Genomic DNA, 16,239 nt, shown 5'->3' with positions numbered 1-16,239 from the left:
AGCTGGGAATCTCCTGAGCCCTTCCCTCTCTGCGTTCGCTTTGCTCCCACAGTGCCCACGACAAGACGACCATGTGAGATAAGCAGTATGAATAGGGAGACTTTGTTCTCCACCTTTCCAAGCGAGCAGCTCCACACAGCAGCATGCTGAATTCCAATGAAGGCACTGAATTGTGTCTGAGGTTTATTATTATTATTTTTTTTAATTATTATTTTTATTTCTCTGGCATTGCTGTTTCTCTTGGGGAGAGCAAGTTGCTGTATGAGATTACATTTGGTGATCTTTCTGAAGGCTATTTTAATAATGCTTCAAATTAAACAACAAAAAAAAAAGACTGAAAGGAAAGGAGGAGGACTCCACAGACATCCCACTATTTAGTCCTTTTGAATCTACATTGGCTAAATTTTTATCATCCTCATCACCGAGTTTCCAGAGTAAAGGGCCTCTGTTGCAGCAGAGACTGGCTTCCCTTGGGGAGCATAACGCTGGCCCTGTTTGCCTGGTGAGGTTTACCTTTTGGGGCTTTTGTCCTTGTTCTCCTAGCTGCAGGGACCAGGGGAGCTGGGGAGTTGGGCCAGCTCGTGGCAAGCTGGTGCATACCATGGGCAGCGTGACGGAATCTGCACCGACCACGTTCTAGGAACCAGCGCGTTTTCTTTCAGGAGCCTCGGTGTCCTGGGCCAGGACAGCACCCTTCGTGCCTTTGGACTTTGAAGCAGCCCACAGAGAGGACTCCAAGGTCTGATCTCTGTGTGCCACTCTTCTTCCCGTGCCACAGCAGCTGAGGCTTGCTTCGTGACAGCTGAGCACATGAATTTTTATCTCGGCTGTGCAGGTGTGGCAATTAAGGGTAGGCTGCTAGGAGTAAAGCACTTTCAGAACAGTACACACCATTAATCCCATCCTCCTCAGCACAGAATACTCCAGCATCTTAGTAAATGAAAGGAATTAAATCTATTTCTTCAGGTGGTTTCCTATAGAAGCAAGGATATTGTGATTTTTCTTGGTGGTTTCTGTCTCCCTTACTCTTCTCTCCATCACTTTTTTACTCTTTTAGCTAGTTTCCACCAGATTTAATAGTAGGGGAGAGATCTAAAAGGTTATATGTTCAAACAGGGTTTCCCTCACCTCAAAGAGGTGGCCATGTAGGGGAGGCATTGGAGGAGTGATTGTCAGTGAAACAACTGAAATGTGGGGTTAAGCCTTATTAGACATCAGAGAATCCTCAGATGAGAAATGAAACCTGTTAGCAAAGTATCCAGACTCCTACATCAAGGGTCTTGAATCTGTCTGGGGACATAACTCTGCCTCGTGCAGTGGAGAAGAAGTTGGAAAGGGAGCACCAGGGGCCTAAGTGCTTTGGGATCAGTATCAGTAACTGGATTTTCTTGTGGATTGCTCAGCAGGTGGAACAGCAGTGGCAAACCACTGAAAACAGCACATATCAATAACATTTGAAAATTAATCATCTAATTTCCTGCAAGTGATAAGAAAATTTTCCTTGTCTGAGAGTAATTTGCAGTCATTCATGGCAATTTCTAATATTTAAATACCAAGTAAATTAATTATTTGACATTATTTTTAGTTAAATGATTTACTGTAATTGCAATGACTAAATAAATCAATTACCTGAAAAAAAAAAAAAAAAAAAGCCCCAGACAAACACCGTAAATCAATTACTTACTATTTAATAGGAATTACCTGGCATTACAGAAAACAACAGAGGAACAAATCCTTTTATGACATCAGCAAAATTCGATCACTGCCTAGGCACAGGGATTTCAGTGCACCATTGCATCTTTAGTTAACTCACGAGATAACGTAATGGAATAGTGAGAACGCGTGGGAGCCACGAGCCCGGCTGAACCGCCACGCACCGAGAAGCAAGCAGCTGGGCCGTGGTCTTCTGAACCACCTCGGGAGCAGGAAACACCGAGCTGGGTGGCCACCACCTCTGCCAGGGAAGTGGCGACAGCAGGTCGCATTAGTGGATGCCTGGAAAAACGCCACCAGTGCTGGGAAAACCAATCTCGTGTTAGCAATCATTGAAGAAGGTACTGGAGAACATTCTTGTTACGGCTGCGAGCGGGGGGTTAGGGTTAGCCCACACCTTGGACGTGGTGCGCAGCTCCTGCCCGCTCATCCCAGGAGGGTCTGTTAGGAGTCACTTGCACAAATGCCAGTGGAGATGGTTGGGGTCTGTCACGGCTCCTGCGTGAGGAAATCACGGATGAGCAGGGTAGGGCTGTTTGGCCTGGGAATACGGTGCTGGAGAAAGTTTGCGTGTGTATGAGGGAGGACTGGAGAAGAGAGGGCTACGTGGAGGGCTGCTGAATGCACAAGATGCACCGTGCCTAGGGTAGTACAGCTGACATCAGCTGGAGAGCGGGGCAGTGCCCGGGGAAGTGTCGAACAGCCTGGCAGAGCCCCTCGACCGGCACTGGGGTGTCTCCTCCCTGTCCCACGCAGCAGCGCAAGAAACGGAGCCCGGCTTCCCACCGGCTGGAGCATCACCAAGGCAATAACCTCAGCAAGAACCTGCTCTGCCGGCGAGAGGCTGGGCCCGCGTTCCGCGCGGCGCTGGCCATCGGGAACCCCTGCCCCCACGGACCTGCCAGCGATCGCCGTAACTGCCGAGCTCCCCCTGGCAATTTCCCTCCAGAGGACGCGCTCAGCTTGCGCCTCCCTACCCAGCCAGTGACTTTCACACAGCTTGGAGGAATATAATTATCTTCCGGAGCTCAAATTATGTCTGACGAGCTTTAAATTGGGCAGCAGTTCAGTGTTAGTCATGGGAAGGCAGACAGGCAGATGGATGGTGCGGTACAGTGTGCAAACCCTGGCTCATTAAGGAAGTGGTGTTAGAGCCCACCAGAGCTCAGCTAAACAGGCATGTTATTATTTCCAGTCTCCTGTCCATTTGTCTCATTACTGTTATGACAGGCTTTGTTTGCTTGGGATGCTGAAAAAAGAGGCTAGAATCAGAAATTAGGCTTAAAACAAAATTACTCAAGGGAAAAGAAAACACATTTTCAGTGGGGTATTCTCAGAAGGAAAGCCCACATCCCAGCGGTGTGTGTGGCATTAAGGTGTCGCTCCTGGTGATAGTGTGACTGCCTCGTGACCCGACAGTCCCGCTCAAGCACCTCCCGCCTGCTTTGGCTGGCCCGGCGGTCACTGGGAGCGAGACCAGATCCCCGCTGTCCTCCTCAGCACCCCCAGCTGGGGAGAGCCCAGCCTGATGGGGCTTGGTGGATTTCCTCCATGCAGAAATCCCTGTGAGCTGCCTGAAATGGTGGCACAAAATGTGCCCAGCGGGGATTTCCTCTCCCCTGGACTGAATTCCAGCCCCAAACTGCCCCTGGCCATACAACCAATGCGCTGTTTTCCCAGTGTGGACTTCCTGACAGAGGTGACATTTCACAGGGAAGTATCTGCTGCTGCTCCTGACATAAAGACAAAACTGCCAAATGTTGAGTCTCTCCTCCAAAGCACTGGGGGTAGGGGTGAATCCCTAAAGGAAGAAGTAGGAGCCTTTAAAAAAAAAAAAAAAGTTTCACCTTCTTTTTACCCAAAGCAGTTAAACCATTTTGGCTGAAGACTTCTTCAAGGCAACCTTCTGAAGAAAAAGGCTAGCTATGCAAAGTTTTCCCAGGTGAACTTTGGGAAGAACCGCAGATAACTGGAATACCTAGTTCCATGATGAGAAGCACCATGTTGCTTTGCCAGTGGGTAGTGCTAACCAGGGACACGGGGGGTCTTAATTGCACAAAACAGATACACGTGCTTGTGCCAAAAGGGAAGAGCTGATCCCCAGTCCTGCGCTAGGAGGTGTGGGCTGGAGCATCTGCTACAGGCAAGGCTGGGGAGGAATCGGGAGGCAGAGGTGGGAAGTGATGCTGACTCAAGGAGATATGAGAGGCTCCTCCGTGCTCATCCTTACCCCCAGCCAGCAAGGGACATGGCGCTCCCCAGCCTCTGACCGCAGGCAGGTAGGTAACTGGAGCTATTAGCGACTTGAACCTGGCTCTGTTTTTAATGCAGCCCGACAGGAGCTCTCACAACAGCACTGACAGGCTCCACCCAAGTGCAAAACCTTTCCTAGGAAGCAGGATTTACTCTTGCCACCCTTACTGGAGTACTGTCAGACATTATTGCATTACAATTGCTAAGCATTTAATGTGCCTCAGCTGTGTCCCTGATTGCATCAATTAACCATGGATCAACTGAGAAGCCAATTTATGTTTGAAATAGAGAGACTTAATGAGATGTCTGCATTGCTTTTTTTTTTTTTTTTTTTAATGAAAAAAAAAAAAAGTACCGCACCTGGGAGGTGGAGGTTAATGCAGAAGTCTATCATTATTGTTTCGGTCTTTGTCTTACAAAAAGCCCCCTTCACAATGGTGCTAAGTGCTGTCCATACAGTTAGAGGCCCTGCTACAAAAAGTTTAACTTTGATATGTCACACTGGAATAATTCTTATTTTGCAGAAATTAAGGCCTAGAGCCATCTACACAAAACAGCATGCTGGGACATAAAAGCACTGGGGATGGCAAAGTTCTCCAATATTATGGCAATAGGAGTATAAACTAGAATATCATAAAATCTCTTTGGGCTAGTTAAACCACGAGCAGATTCAGCAGCAATTTGTCCTGTCACTGGTGGTGACAGGTCCTAGCTCTGTGCTCTGGCACGACCTACTTGGATAAGTCCTGTGCTTTAATGGTAAGGTTGTAAGTGATACCACAGCTGGTGTCAGTTTAACAAGATTTTTCTGTTTCTGACAAATACCACTGATCATGAGATACAAGAAGCGGTGCTGATGGAAGGAGTTCATCTCCCATCTCACCTGCTGAATGCTTTTGGAAGGCTTCATTACCATGCAAATGGAGATTGCACACAGCCTAATAAAAATACATCTGTCAGACTGCACACATTTATAACATCAAATGCTAGCATAGCTACGATTTATAGAGTGAATGAATTTCTATCTGGGGCTGGTTAGACTTGGCCTGCCACTGGAAACAATAAGGGTTAATTATGCTTCAGTAATTTGGACATCTTTCTGATGAACAAATCATTTCTTATTGGACCCCGAAAGCTGCCATGATACTAGGAAACTTTTGACCTTGAAATGGCGGAGGAGGATTTTGACAAAGAAATTGCAGAACTGACAAAGGAGAAGGCAACCTACATAGGTACCAAGCAGCAATGAATTCAGTCAAGTGAAGGGGGGAGATAATCTTCTAACTCAGCCATAACTTTGCAAGGGACCAAGTTGTCATCGGTCTTATTTTGGAGCAAGCCTCCAAGGAGACATGTCTGTGATGGTGCATGCATTGAGATGAAAGACCTCAAGGGTGTTACTGCTGTGTCCTGCTATGGGAAAGCAGGAGGAGATGCAGGGACACTCGTGTCTGGGGTACCCCAGGTTGTAGAGTGTGATGATACAGGCACCGAGCTGGCAGCCCAGGAGCAAGCAGCTGTGTAGCCTGGGCTGCACAGTGGAGTTTCTTCCTGGGAAGGTTAGGGGGGCTCAGAATCCAGGGGAAGCAACTGCACTAAACATACGACGTTGTGCTTTTCTTCCTCCGTTTGGGGAGCCCACCTCTAGGCACAACTAGCAATGCCTTGGGCAGAGTCCCCGAAGAAAGAAGTTGTCCTGCTTTGCCAAAGCCACCGAATACAGCAGGTGGTCCAGTTAAACATGGGTTGACTTCTTTATAGCTGTGGTGGTATATCAGCACCTCCCTAGAGTGATTTACTCCATGCTGGGAGACACAGCTAAGGAAAGTGGAGTGAATCATCCTCCAAAGTTGTCTACCTCTCTCCAGGATCTGCAAAGGAACTCTGGGTGAGACAAATCCAGACAGGCATGCTACAGCCAGATGGAGAAAGTTACACAGGACAATTTTCTTCCTGAATGATGAGATTTCCTCAGGTAGTGGAGTACAAACAGCCCCTTCAAGCAACACCAGGGGGAAAGAGTGGAGGCTCATGCCCAAGGTACATGAGGTCCATCCTGGGAGCCAACAACGTAGGGAAACAACAGCCAGTTTTGTTCACAAATGCCTGTCACAGAACATACATCACTTTTGGTGTCACTTAAAATTAGATGGACAAACCTCCCATGCATCCTGAATCCCAGTAGAGCTACCCTGTTTTCTGAAATAGTTCTATATGGGCAAGAGAACATCTGTACACCTAGCGTTTCATTCACCTCTCCAGCTTCTGTTGAATGCATCTTAGATTGGTGATTACAGGCAAATAATTTATTGATGTATTAAAATTGACATGTGCACAGTACAAGGCATTTGCCAGTGCCCATACATTGCATTTCCTGAGGCAATACTGGCAAAAAAACATGGAAAATGAGTTCGGACCTAGTTACTTTTGCAAAGGCCCTCAAGGAAAAAAGACAGAAGAAAGTTTTTAATTTATACTAGAAACCTGAAGCAGCGCCTGTGCGTTTAACCTGAGCTCCAGGATGTATGTTTCTTGGAAATATATAAATGTGTTCCCAGGTTTTCATCTAGACGTGTTGTCTTGAAACCCAGCTTGATTATCATGCTTTTCAGAGTAAGTGTTTGTAAGTGGTTAGCGCAAAACGTCTCTGCCTTGTATTACAAAGATTGTTCAGATTTCTGTGCTAACAATTTTCATGGCTTTTGCCTTCTCCACAAAAGAAAAGCTAAGAACAGGTGGTAGTCCAGTGACCAAAAATTATGTCTGCATTGATTAACATTGAAATGAACCCTGCAGAGCTTACAGGAAAACTCCTTAGTCAAGGCACTGGTACTTGTTTGAAGAACTAGTTGGTAATTTTTAGTGGAAAATGGCCTTTGACTTAATTAGGCTTTCTTATTTCTCTTTTGGGATTTTTTTTATGCCAAGAAAAGCGTGTGTACTGGACAGCAAACAATGCATTTTCATGTTATTTCTTTTCCCAATACTGCTTCTCCTCCCTCCTTCCTGCTCTGCTCAACATGTAGTAAAGAACCATGGAGTTTTTGGAGTTTTCCATCAAAAAGTGTAATTCTCTAGTCAAGTTTATTTGTTGTTTTCTAATGTTTGTAAACAGTAGCCATGTATTTCTATGTGACTTACCTCACATATATTAAGAGTGAGGAAAAAGAATGTCTGGTGTAAATTCTGCGTGAGAGAGCCGCTTTCTGATACCTGCCAGTATCATATGTGGCATATTCCCAAACAGGCAGCTGGGTCTGCAGGCAGCAAGCCCCACATCGAGGTGCATGGGCCAGGGGAGAATCACAGTTACGGAATTCAGTCCATCAGCACATCTTCAGATTTGCCCGAGACAATTTTCCTCTGTCCTTATGTTGGTGTCACTGGGTACCGTGGCGATCCCCGTTATTGTGGCAGGACGAGCACATCAGGAGGAGTAAGTATTTCAGCTGCTGATCACCAAGTCTGGCGTGTGCTGACCGCGTCGGGCCAGGGACCGGTTTTCAGCTGAACTTCCATATTGCTGAAATGTGTCTGTTCCTACAGGTCTTGTGACAGTTTTTTGCTCTAATCCCCCTCTGCCATTTTCACTTCTTCATGGTAGGCAGGTTGGGAACAGCTTTAAAAGCATGGGCATGTCTATGTATCCCACACCTACAGCTCTACACACAGGTACACACAGGCTCTCCTTAGCTTTGTATTATTCTGGCGTTTTCCGAGGATGTTAATAAATTAGAGACACATACTCTGTTATTTTCAGCTGCTGGTTTGTCCTCTTTATACAGCGCTAACCCAAATGCTGTAGAAATCACTTCATAGTTAATTATCTTCCAGGCAAATTATCTGCTACAGTATTTAGTTCTTACGGATTTTTTGGGTAGATGTCCTACGCTCCTGTAGCTTGTTTTAATAAGAGTTTATATAGCTTTCTTAGAAGCTCAATCTTTTTGGTATTAAAAGTCTTTGGCATATACTACTCAATCCAAGCAATTTGTTATTGACTGATGTATTTTTCACAACATCCTTTTCTTTCAGCAATACAGTACAGCTTCATCCTTTCAAAATGAATAAGGGAAAGGTAATAGGTACAGCAATATAAAAACAAAGCATTTAACTCCACAGCAATGCCCTTTCCTCCACTTTTCAGCCAGAAGTGGTAACTTTTAGCACTGAAGAGCGCCATGGCTAATTAACTGCTTCATCTGCAAGATTCATCCCAAGCCAACATCTTTTCCTTTGCCACAAGAGATGTTGGTTTTGTTAGTTTTTAATCTATTCCATTAAGATTATTTAGCTGAAAAATGACAGCTCCAAAGGTTTAAAAACACCAGCTAGACTAAGAACTGATGGTTAGTTAGGTCTGGAATAATTGAGGATAGAAGTAGACCTGCATGGAGAATTTCAGCTTTTTCTGGAGAAATGAAGCCTGGAAGTTTTTGTGCTTTTCGAGTGACCCTTTATGGAAAGAAAGCACACATGAATTCATTCTGATGAAGAGAAAACATTTTCTGAAGAACTTCTACAGCAAAATGTCTCATCTTGTGGTGGCAGATACTGAGGAAGAAACCATCTATCTCAGCCTGAATTCCTTTGCACTTATCTTTACTGAATTTACCTACTTTGATATTCTACCATTTCTCCAACTAATCCAGCCTCTGCTAATCTTGTCCTTCAAAACTCCCAGTACTATTCCCAATACAGAGTCATCTACAGGTTTTATGAGTGCACCCGCTGGGCCATATTTCCCCCTTTGCTTAAGAGAATGTCATGCAAGACAATGTCATACCCTTAATAAATTTAAGATATATCACATCTGCTGCCTCCTCTTTATCCACTTGGCCAGCTACTCTGACAAGGAACGAAATTAGAAATGGTTTGAGAGAGTCAGTTCTTGAGTAATCTATGCTGGCGGGTTTTATCAGCTTAGTCCCTAGAGGACTACAAAGAGACTGTTTAATAATTTTCTCTTCTGTCTTTCTGGGTATTAGATTACTCCAATTTCCTGGGTTCTTCTTTCTCTCCTGAAAGATGAATTACTCTGCTTGTCCTCCTCAATTCCTCAAGTACAGGGAATTTGCAGAGATAACCCCTAAAGGTCTAGGGATCTCCTAACACGACTCTTAAGTGCAGGAGGGAGAACTTCAGCTGTTCCCCGGGATGCCATTACTTCTCTAAAAAGGCATTAACCTGGTCTTTTCCTATTTTGGTCAGCAGTGCTACCTCTTTATTTAAATCTAATAAAGTAGAGGTTGCAGTTTACCTGTCACTGAGAAGGCTGAAGGAAACAAAGCTTTCCTTGCCACACCAGGTATTCTTAGCTCTTATTTTTCATTAACTAATGAATCTATGCCCTCCTTTGACTTCCTTCTAATTCTAACAGATTTTAAAAACTGTTCAAGTTCCCATTAGTGATCCTTGTCATCTGTAGCCTGTCTCTCTGTGTATTTTTGCAGGCATGTGCTCATCCTTCATTGTGTCTCTTTTTTCTTGTGTAACGTTTGGGAGACTCCCTCTCTGCTTTTCCAGCCAAAGGACTCTTTGTGTGGCCATCTTCATTCCGTACAGTGCTGCAGCAGTGCAATTCCCACACCATCCAGAAACTGCAGTGACATGTCTGGCTGGAATCTTGCTCTGTATATCAGAGAGAAAGCCGTGACTGAGGCTCTGGCCCCTAGCAGCGTATTGGCAGGATGCTTGCCATGGGAAGGACCCTCTGCCAGCACCTTTCTTCCTCGTCGTGCACCCCTGGGACTGACGATACTAGCTTCATCTTAACATTGTCCAGGGCAAGTCCATCGACGTCCTCAAAACAACTCCTCTACCTGTTTGTGGGACTGGATTCTCTGCAAGACAAGTTCTGTGTTTGTCCCCTGTTGGTGTTGGCTGTCTGAAGCAAATCCAAGGGGTTGCTTACTGGTATGGAGAAAGTTCTTTGGCTTCAAGGGGTTTCCTGGATTCATGGGGATGAGCATGGTATCCCACATCATGAGATCTGATATGTCCCTTTGGTCAGGACTCAGTTTCCTAAACATGGATTCCTAGGGATGTTCTGTGGTACGTGTCCAGTTTTTTCTCCAGAAGAAAACAGGTTGATAAATCTCATGGCCTGTCCACAAATCACATGGCGATGCACTGGTTATCCAAAACCATCTCAAATGGCACTAGGTATCTGTACTTAGGGATCATGAATATTTCTTTTCTAGATTTTCACCTTGTCCACTCAGAAAGGACATACTGGAGAAAAATGATCCATCACTGGCAAAGGGAGTGACCAGGGTGCTGCAAACAGCTTCCTTATCTACTAATGAACAGAGCACAGAGAGCCCCAAAATCCGAGATGAGATGAGGTGACATTTGCTTTTTAAGCATTCCATGGATCCCTTAAAGATGTGATTGAAAGAGATTTGGTAGAGGCAGGGGAGACATGCCAGAACTGCTAACAGATGTGGCTACAGAAAATCGGTTTATGTGAGCCCAGAAGCTTGGCAGATAATGGCCCAGGAAATGCTTTCCTGCTTACTTGCCAAACATAAGATATGTCTAATATTTTAGAAGTGCCTGATCTATCCTAGCAATACATACACATCTCATTACAAAGGTCTGGAGCATCATCTCTGCTTGGTTTCTGTTTTGTGATTCCATCCACATCACATTAAATACAGAGAAGCATGCTGGTCAGATGAGCAATTTAACAAGCTCCCAGAGCTATAATGTGAGCCCAGAGTTCTGCTGCAAAATGGCTTGTGAGATTTTTTCAAAACCAGCACGTGGGTTAATTTTTGCCTGCCAAACGCCTTTTAAGTCTTTAGAGCTTATCTTATCAGTTTTCAGCTGGGACCATAAGGCTACAAAACTGAAAGCATAGAACATAAAACTTGCTATTGCTTTCCAATATCGTGGCTGCAAAGCAAGGGTCAGAAAGATAAAAACAAGTACATTGGAAGAATAAGTAGCTTCACTGATGCATCGCTGGTGGTACCCAGAGCTACCCCAACACTTACAGACATTTTATATCAACTAGCCTGAGCCAACGGTCCATGAAGTGATGGTGCCTGCAGCTCATCACCTCTCCCTCAGGGATGGGGCTGAGCTGTGTTAGTCTTATATTTGCTACTGCACAAAGAGCCCGGCCGTGCTCTTCCACTGTCCGGACCAAGTGAGCAGGAGTGATTTTGCCGCAGGTGGTGAGAAGGGAAACAAGATCTGCTGGGACGTCCAGGTATAAATGTGAGGCACCAAGGAGGTCTGAGTGGCAGCCCCCGCTCACTGAGCGCTGAGTCTTCTGCTGTCTCGGGTGCTGTTTCCACGCTGCCCCAGCCCAGGGTAGCATCACAGCAGTTACTCAGTGTCCCCACGCAGAAGGCATGAATCAATTACTGAGAGACCCTTGGTGCTTTGGTGGACACTGTCCCCCTGTCCTGAGTGACTCTGCCCATGGCGTGTTAAGCTCCATATCGATTTACTGACCATACTCTGTATTCGCTGACCGTTCTCTAGCCACTCTGCCTCATTCACTGCTACTGCTTCTGTGTTGTAAGCAGTGGAGACCTCCTTACAGGAAAGGGGAATCTTCCTGTTCACAGTGGGAAAAAGGAGAAAACTATTCCCAGTTATTCATTTCAATTCAAGAGCATCTCTGGTCCACCGGATCTTACCAGGCCTTTCAAATTCCCATGCCACAAACAGAACCATGCTCATGGCTCGCCTTGAATTCCTGCGAGAGACCTAGCACCAGCCACGCGGGGCTGCCTGGGGGGATTCGCGCCAGCCAGGACCTGACTCGGACACCTGAAGAGACCGTGCCACAGCGATGCTCCAAAGGCAGCCCGGGTTGTGAAATGTGCCGTCCCTGCCCAGCTGGTTCTGTCATTTCAAGAAAGAGAATTACCTCAGAGAACTCGTAAAGGATCTAACGTGATATGATTTTGGCATCTGTGTTCTCTCCCAGTTGTAACCTTTTCTGGCTGCACTAGGAGACGTGTCTGAGCCTCGCTGATGGGCCGTGCCAGATTACTCACCACATCAGTGCACTGGGCAAATGGGAAAGTTAAAGTGCCCTGGGGGGTATGCGTTAGAAATAAGGCAGCTTTAGAAAGCCTGCATAAATACTGACTGGAAGTAAGAAAAAAGACCTGGATGAAGATTCTTGTCTACGTTTTCAAAGACATTACAAACTTGCCAAATTTCTCTTTAATATTTCTGAGTATTTCACACATCACAGACTTGAAACATCAAGAGATACCCCATCCTTTTAATTATTGTGTCTTTTTCTCTCAAGGAGACATCATTGTGGAAAAAAAAAACCAAAAACTATAAAAAAGAAAGGGAAATAATGCATATCATTATGATAGGGATAAAAAATAATAGGTAATACTCAAAAGCAAACAAGGTTACTGTGATCTGAAAGTGAAGAAAGGAATAATTTCAGCACCAATAAAGTTGTCATCATAAAAGCATTTTATAGAAAGGGCAAAGAAAGACTGTGATACAAAGGTATTTATAAAATCCGATTAGAGAAATAAATATATATAGGAAGTCCAGCAAGTTCTGCATCCAACCATCAGATTTAGAGTCATGCCTTTGTGTATTTTAAATATTTGTGGAAAGTAATTTAGACATTGTTTCATACTGTCTGCTAAATCAAATATGTCTCAAATTAGAGCCCAGTGCCAAGTTGTTTGATAGTAATTTGTGAGATGGAAAATTCTCTCAGTATTGACAACATCTCTTACATGAGAAATAAACGAAGGAGGAACTTGTGGAAAACTATCTTATGGTTTTGATAGCAATGCTAACAACGGTCTTTAATATCTTGTAGTTTCTTCCCACCTTCAGACTGCTTCTCATTAAGGAATTAACCAGTCACGCTCTTCTTGTGGAGCGCTCCCCTCTTGCTGCGGCGAGGGGGGCTCTGCGCGGGCAGCTGGGGGCCAGGAGCAGGCAGGGGGTAAAGCCACCGCTGCAAGGAGCTGCGGGGCGCGACGGGCCCTGCACTCGGGCTCTGTGTCTGCGCCCACCGGGCTCGGGGGGAAGGACCCCCAAGACCTTCACTGGGTGCTAAATCAGACCCTCACAGGATGAGGAACGGGAGCCCACCAGCCCTTTCTGTAAGCAAGCCTGGCCCCAGCCAAGACCCGCGGATTTTTGCCTGGGCGCAGGCCGGCGCTCTGTGCCGGGGGCACCCCTGAGCACACCCGGGGCATTCCGCGGAGGATGAGAGGGCACGACGAGAGGCTGTGCAGCAGGGATGTGCCGCGCTACGTCACCCCTCGGGACAGACGCCGTAGCGGGGCTGGGTGTGTTTTTATTCTCACGGACTACCTACCACCAACCTAGAGTTTTCCCTCCTCTCATGCATTATTTTAAGTTAATTGACTGATTCTTTATGAGATTTTTATTTGTCTGTGTCATTTTGCAGACTAATCGTGAACGCTGAGAGTACTGGAGAAGTCGGGCTGAACATGTAACGTTCCTGGTTCGATGTGACTGGCCACCCACACCATTCCACGCAGCCCATCTCCTTTCAGTTTTGATCAAATAGCTCTTAGAGAAAACAGGACTTCTCCGGGGTACATCGCCACAGACAGCCTTGAAACGTGGAGGTTCAAGTACTGCACCTGGACACCAGATTTTATGTCTAGACCAGATATCTCTGTGTGCATGAAGCCCACCCTAAGCAGCTGGTGATATTGTAAAACTAAAATTTTATTTCATTCTCTGTCTCTATGCAAAACCATGATAAATATTCCTGTGGGATTTTTGACAGCTGAAGAGATCAAACAGATACAAAATTTTATAAGGTAGGTGTATTTACAAGCCAGATAACTCCCCGCATGTGGTAATCACAGGGTATTTCCTCAGAGATCTTTAAAATCAGCAAAACATGACCTGAAGATGTTTCCCCTTAGGACCCAAATCCTGACCCCTTTTTTACAACCACTCAGCCCTCACTGGAGTGCTGGGATACTGTTTTTTGCTGGTTGGAACAATATTCTTGTGCTCAAGTTTTGAGACAAGGCAACTTAAGGACAGTTTTGGAGCTTTGGATTTGGCTAGGCAGTTCTGAAAACTTCTTATTTAAGCTTTATCACCATGTTCACATTTGAACTGCTTTCTACACCTTCACACAAAATAACTGTACACTCATAATCCCGTTGCACTGCATCCCTTCTCCCAGGGGGCTGGGGTGTGCATGGGTACCCTGTCACAGCAGAGCATTGCGCTTTAATCTGCCAAAGATCTGAATCTGGAACAGCAGAGAATTACACTCAGCTCTCTCAAGTCCCAATACTTCACCTATTATTTTAAGGAAGTTGTCCCCGGAGGTATTAAATAACTGCAAAGTGCTGCTGCAGCAGAGCTAAAGATTTACTAATAATGTTAAACTAACACATCATTTTTTTTTTTTTTTTCAAGGCAGCATTGGCACAGAGCTCTGCTATGAACCATAAGTACATCTCAGGCTCTCATAAAATAAAGCTAAGAACACTTCTAGTGCCAGACCTGATGTCCGCTGATGTCAATAGACATAGCCTGAGGATGCCAATGGAGACACAGTACTTAGCAGACTGAGAATTGGCCTCATCTTACCTGATGTTTCTAAAAGCATTTTCAGAGCTCCCCAGATGCTTTAGATGAATCTAGAAGCTCTCAGGTTGAGGAGGAAAAAGGTTTTTTAGCAACTCCCAAAAGTGGATTAAATTTGTAGAAAATGTCAGACTGGAAATTCGTGTGCATAATGCAAATGATGTCGGCACCTGGAGAGATAGAAATCAAGGAGAATTTTCCCTGCTGTGCATTCAGTTGCCGTCTATGGGAAGTACGCGTGTTTCTGGCAAGGGAACAGAATTATTCACCTGTGATTTATGAAGGAATATGACATTTCTCTGGTCCTTTTGACACCTTCCTTTACAAATGGGCCATTTTGCACCTGCCCAGCTCTGCACAGTGTTGCCAGTCATTCAAGGAGAGGAACAGGATAGAATGGGTGGGGGACTGTGGGATGTCTAATGGAGAGGGGTCAGCACTCGCTGAGAAAAGTCAAAGGGAGAACATACATTTTCTTTCCTACAAAGACGGTAAGGTGGGAAGAAAACAGAGAAATGAAATCTATTGGTTTCGCAAGCTGGAGGGCTCCCAAGTGGGCCCTCTCTGAAAGAGGCTCTCAGAACTTTTGAGCTACTCATGGAGTACAAGAAACCCCAGCAACTTTATATTGCTGTGCCGTGGTGTGAGCAAGCACAATGAATAGGAGCACAAGCATCACAAGGTCAAATGGGATAGACAGAGCCCAAAAGCTGAAGGAGCAGAAAATGAGACAGTTTCCTTGGAAGATGGAGATCTCCTCTTTCAGTAATGTCTCCTTTCTTCCAGGAGACGAGAGGGCTGTTTACGAACCGGTCCTGAGCCTTTCCTCTCACGGCCAGGACTTGTTGAGGCTTTCCATGTCGATGAGGAGTCCCAGGATGAGAGAAACTGGAAGGGAATCTAGAACAATTCTCAGTGATTCTGAGGGTGATCCAAGCAATACCCAGAACCACCCAGACTGCTGTTAGCATCAAGCAATGAAGAAAGATGATGCAGTATTGAGCTGATAAATAATTATGCAAATAAGATTAATGCCAGCCACTATGGCTCTATGGAAAACAAGTCTTGCTGTAGAAATGGTATGCCTTCCTCTTATGGGCTTCTGAGTGAAACAGAAAGAGGGAACCACATGAACTAAGAAGTGCACTGTAAGTTGATCAACTGGCACATCTTAAAAGGGTGCGTTGTTGGGTGGTCATCAAATAGAAACTTGGAGGATACCAGTCTGACGCTCAAGACATTTTTATATTCTCACTAAAGTTTTTTAAGTAAATGTGAAATCACTGCTGATAATGTTTGCCACGTTGTTGCTGGCGACAGGATGGTAAAGAACAAAAAAGGCAGGGAATGGATCTGCAACAATCTGGATGATGCAAAGAAAACCTATCTGTGATGCAAGGAAACGTTACTCCCTCAGGAAAAAGGAACGTATGTCTTGCCATCAGAAAAGCCCATATCTGGAAAGCCATGAGTTTGTTGAGGCTGTGGTGTCAGGGTGGACCAGCAGCTGAAGAGCTCATGGGACCAGGATGTGGTCTGTGAACTGGGTATATCTTAAATACATGCAAATTCTGCTTTATTTGATTTACAGTGGGCACTTTGGAGTTGGTTTTTCCCTGAAGCAGCCAATATCAGCCTTCCTCGGAGGCACTGATAGCACCAGCCAGCTGGCGTTTCCACCACCTG

The 16,239-nt window shown here is 45.3% G+C and overlaps 1 long non-coding RNA gene across 1 annotated transcript in view; it reads left to right on the top strand.

The window, feature by feature from the left end:
• Window positions 1-13,972, top strand: part of LOC116961871 — an 85,691-nt gene extending 71,719 nt beyond the window's left edge. Inside the window, exons 4-5 of the long non-coding RNA XR_004407180.2 lie at window positions 7,214-7,402; window positions 13,385-13,972. This is a non-coding gene — a long non-coding RNA (uncharacterized LOC116961871). The remainder of the gene's footprint in view (window positions 1-7,213; window positions 7,403-13,384) is intronic.
• Window positions 13,973-16,239: the final 2,267 nt, after the last annotated feature.

This window comes from Tyto alba, unplaced genomic scaffold (assembly GCF_018691265.1).
Source record: "Tyto alba isolate M040663 unplaced genomic scaffold, T.alba_DEE_v4.0 Super-Scaffold_16, whole genome shotgun sequence".
NCBI classification, from domain to species: Eukaryota; Metazoa; Chordata; class Aves; order Strigiformes; family Tytonidae; genus Tyto; species Tyto alba.
This window is presented reverse-complemented; position numbering and strand designations above follow the sequence as displayed.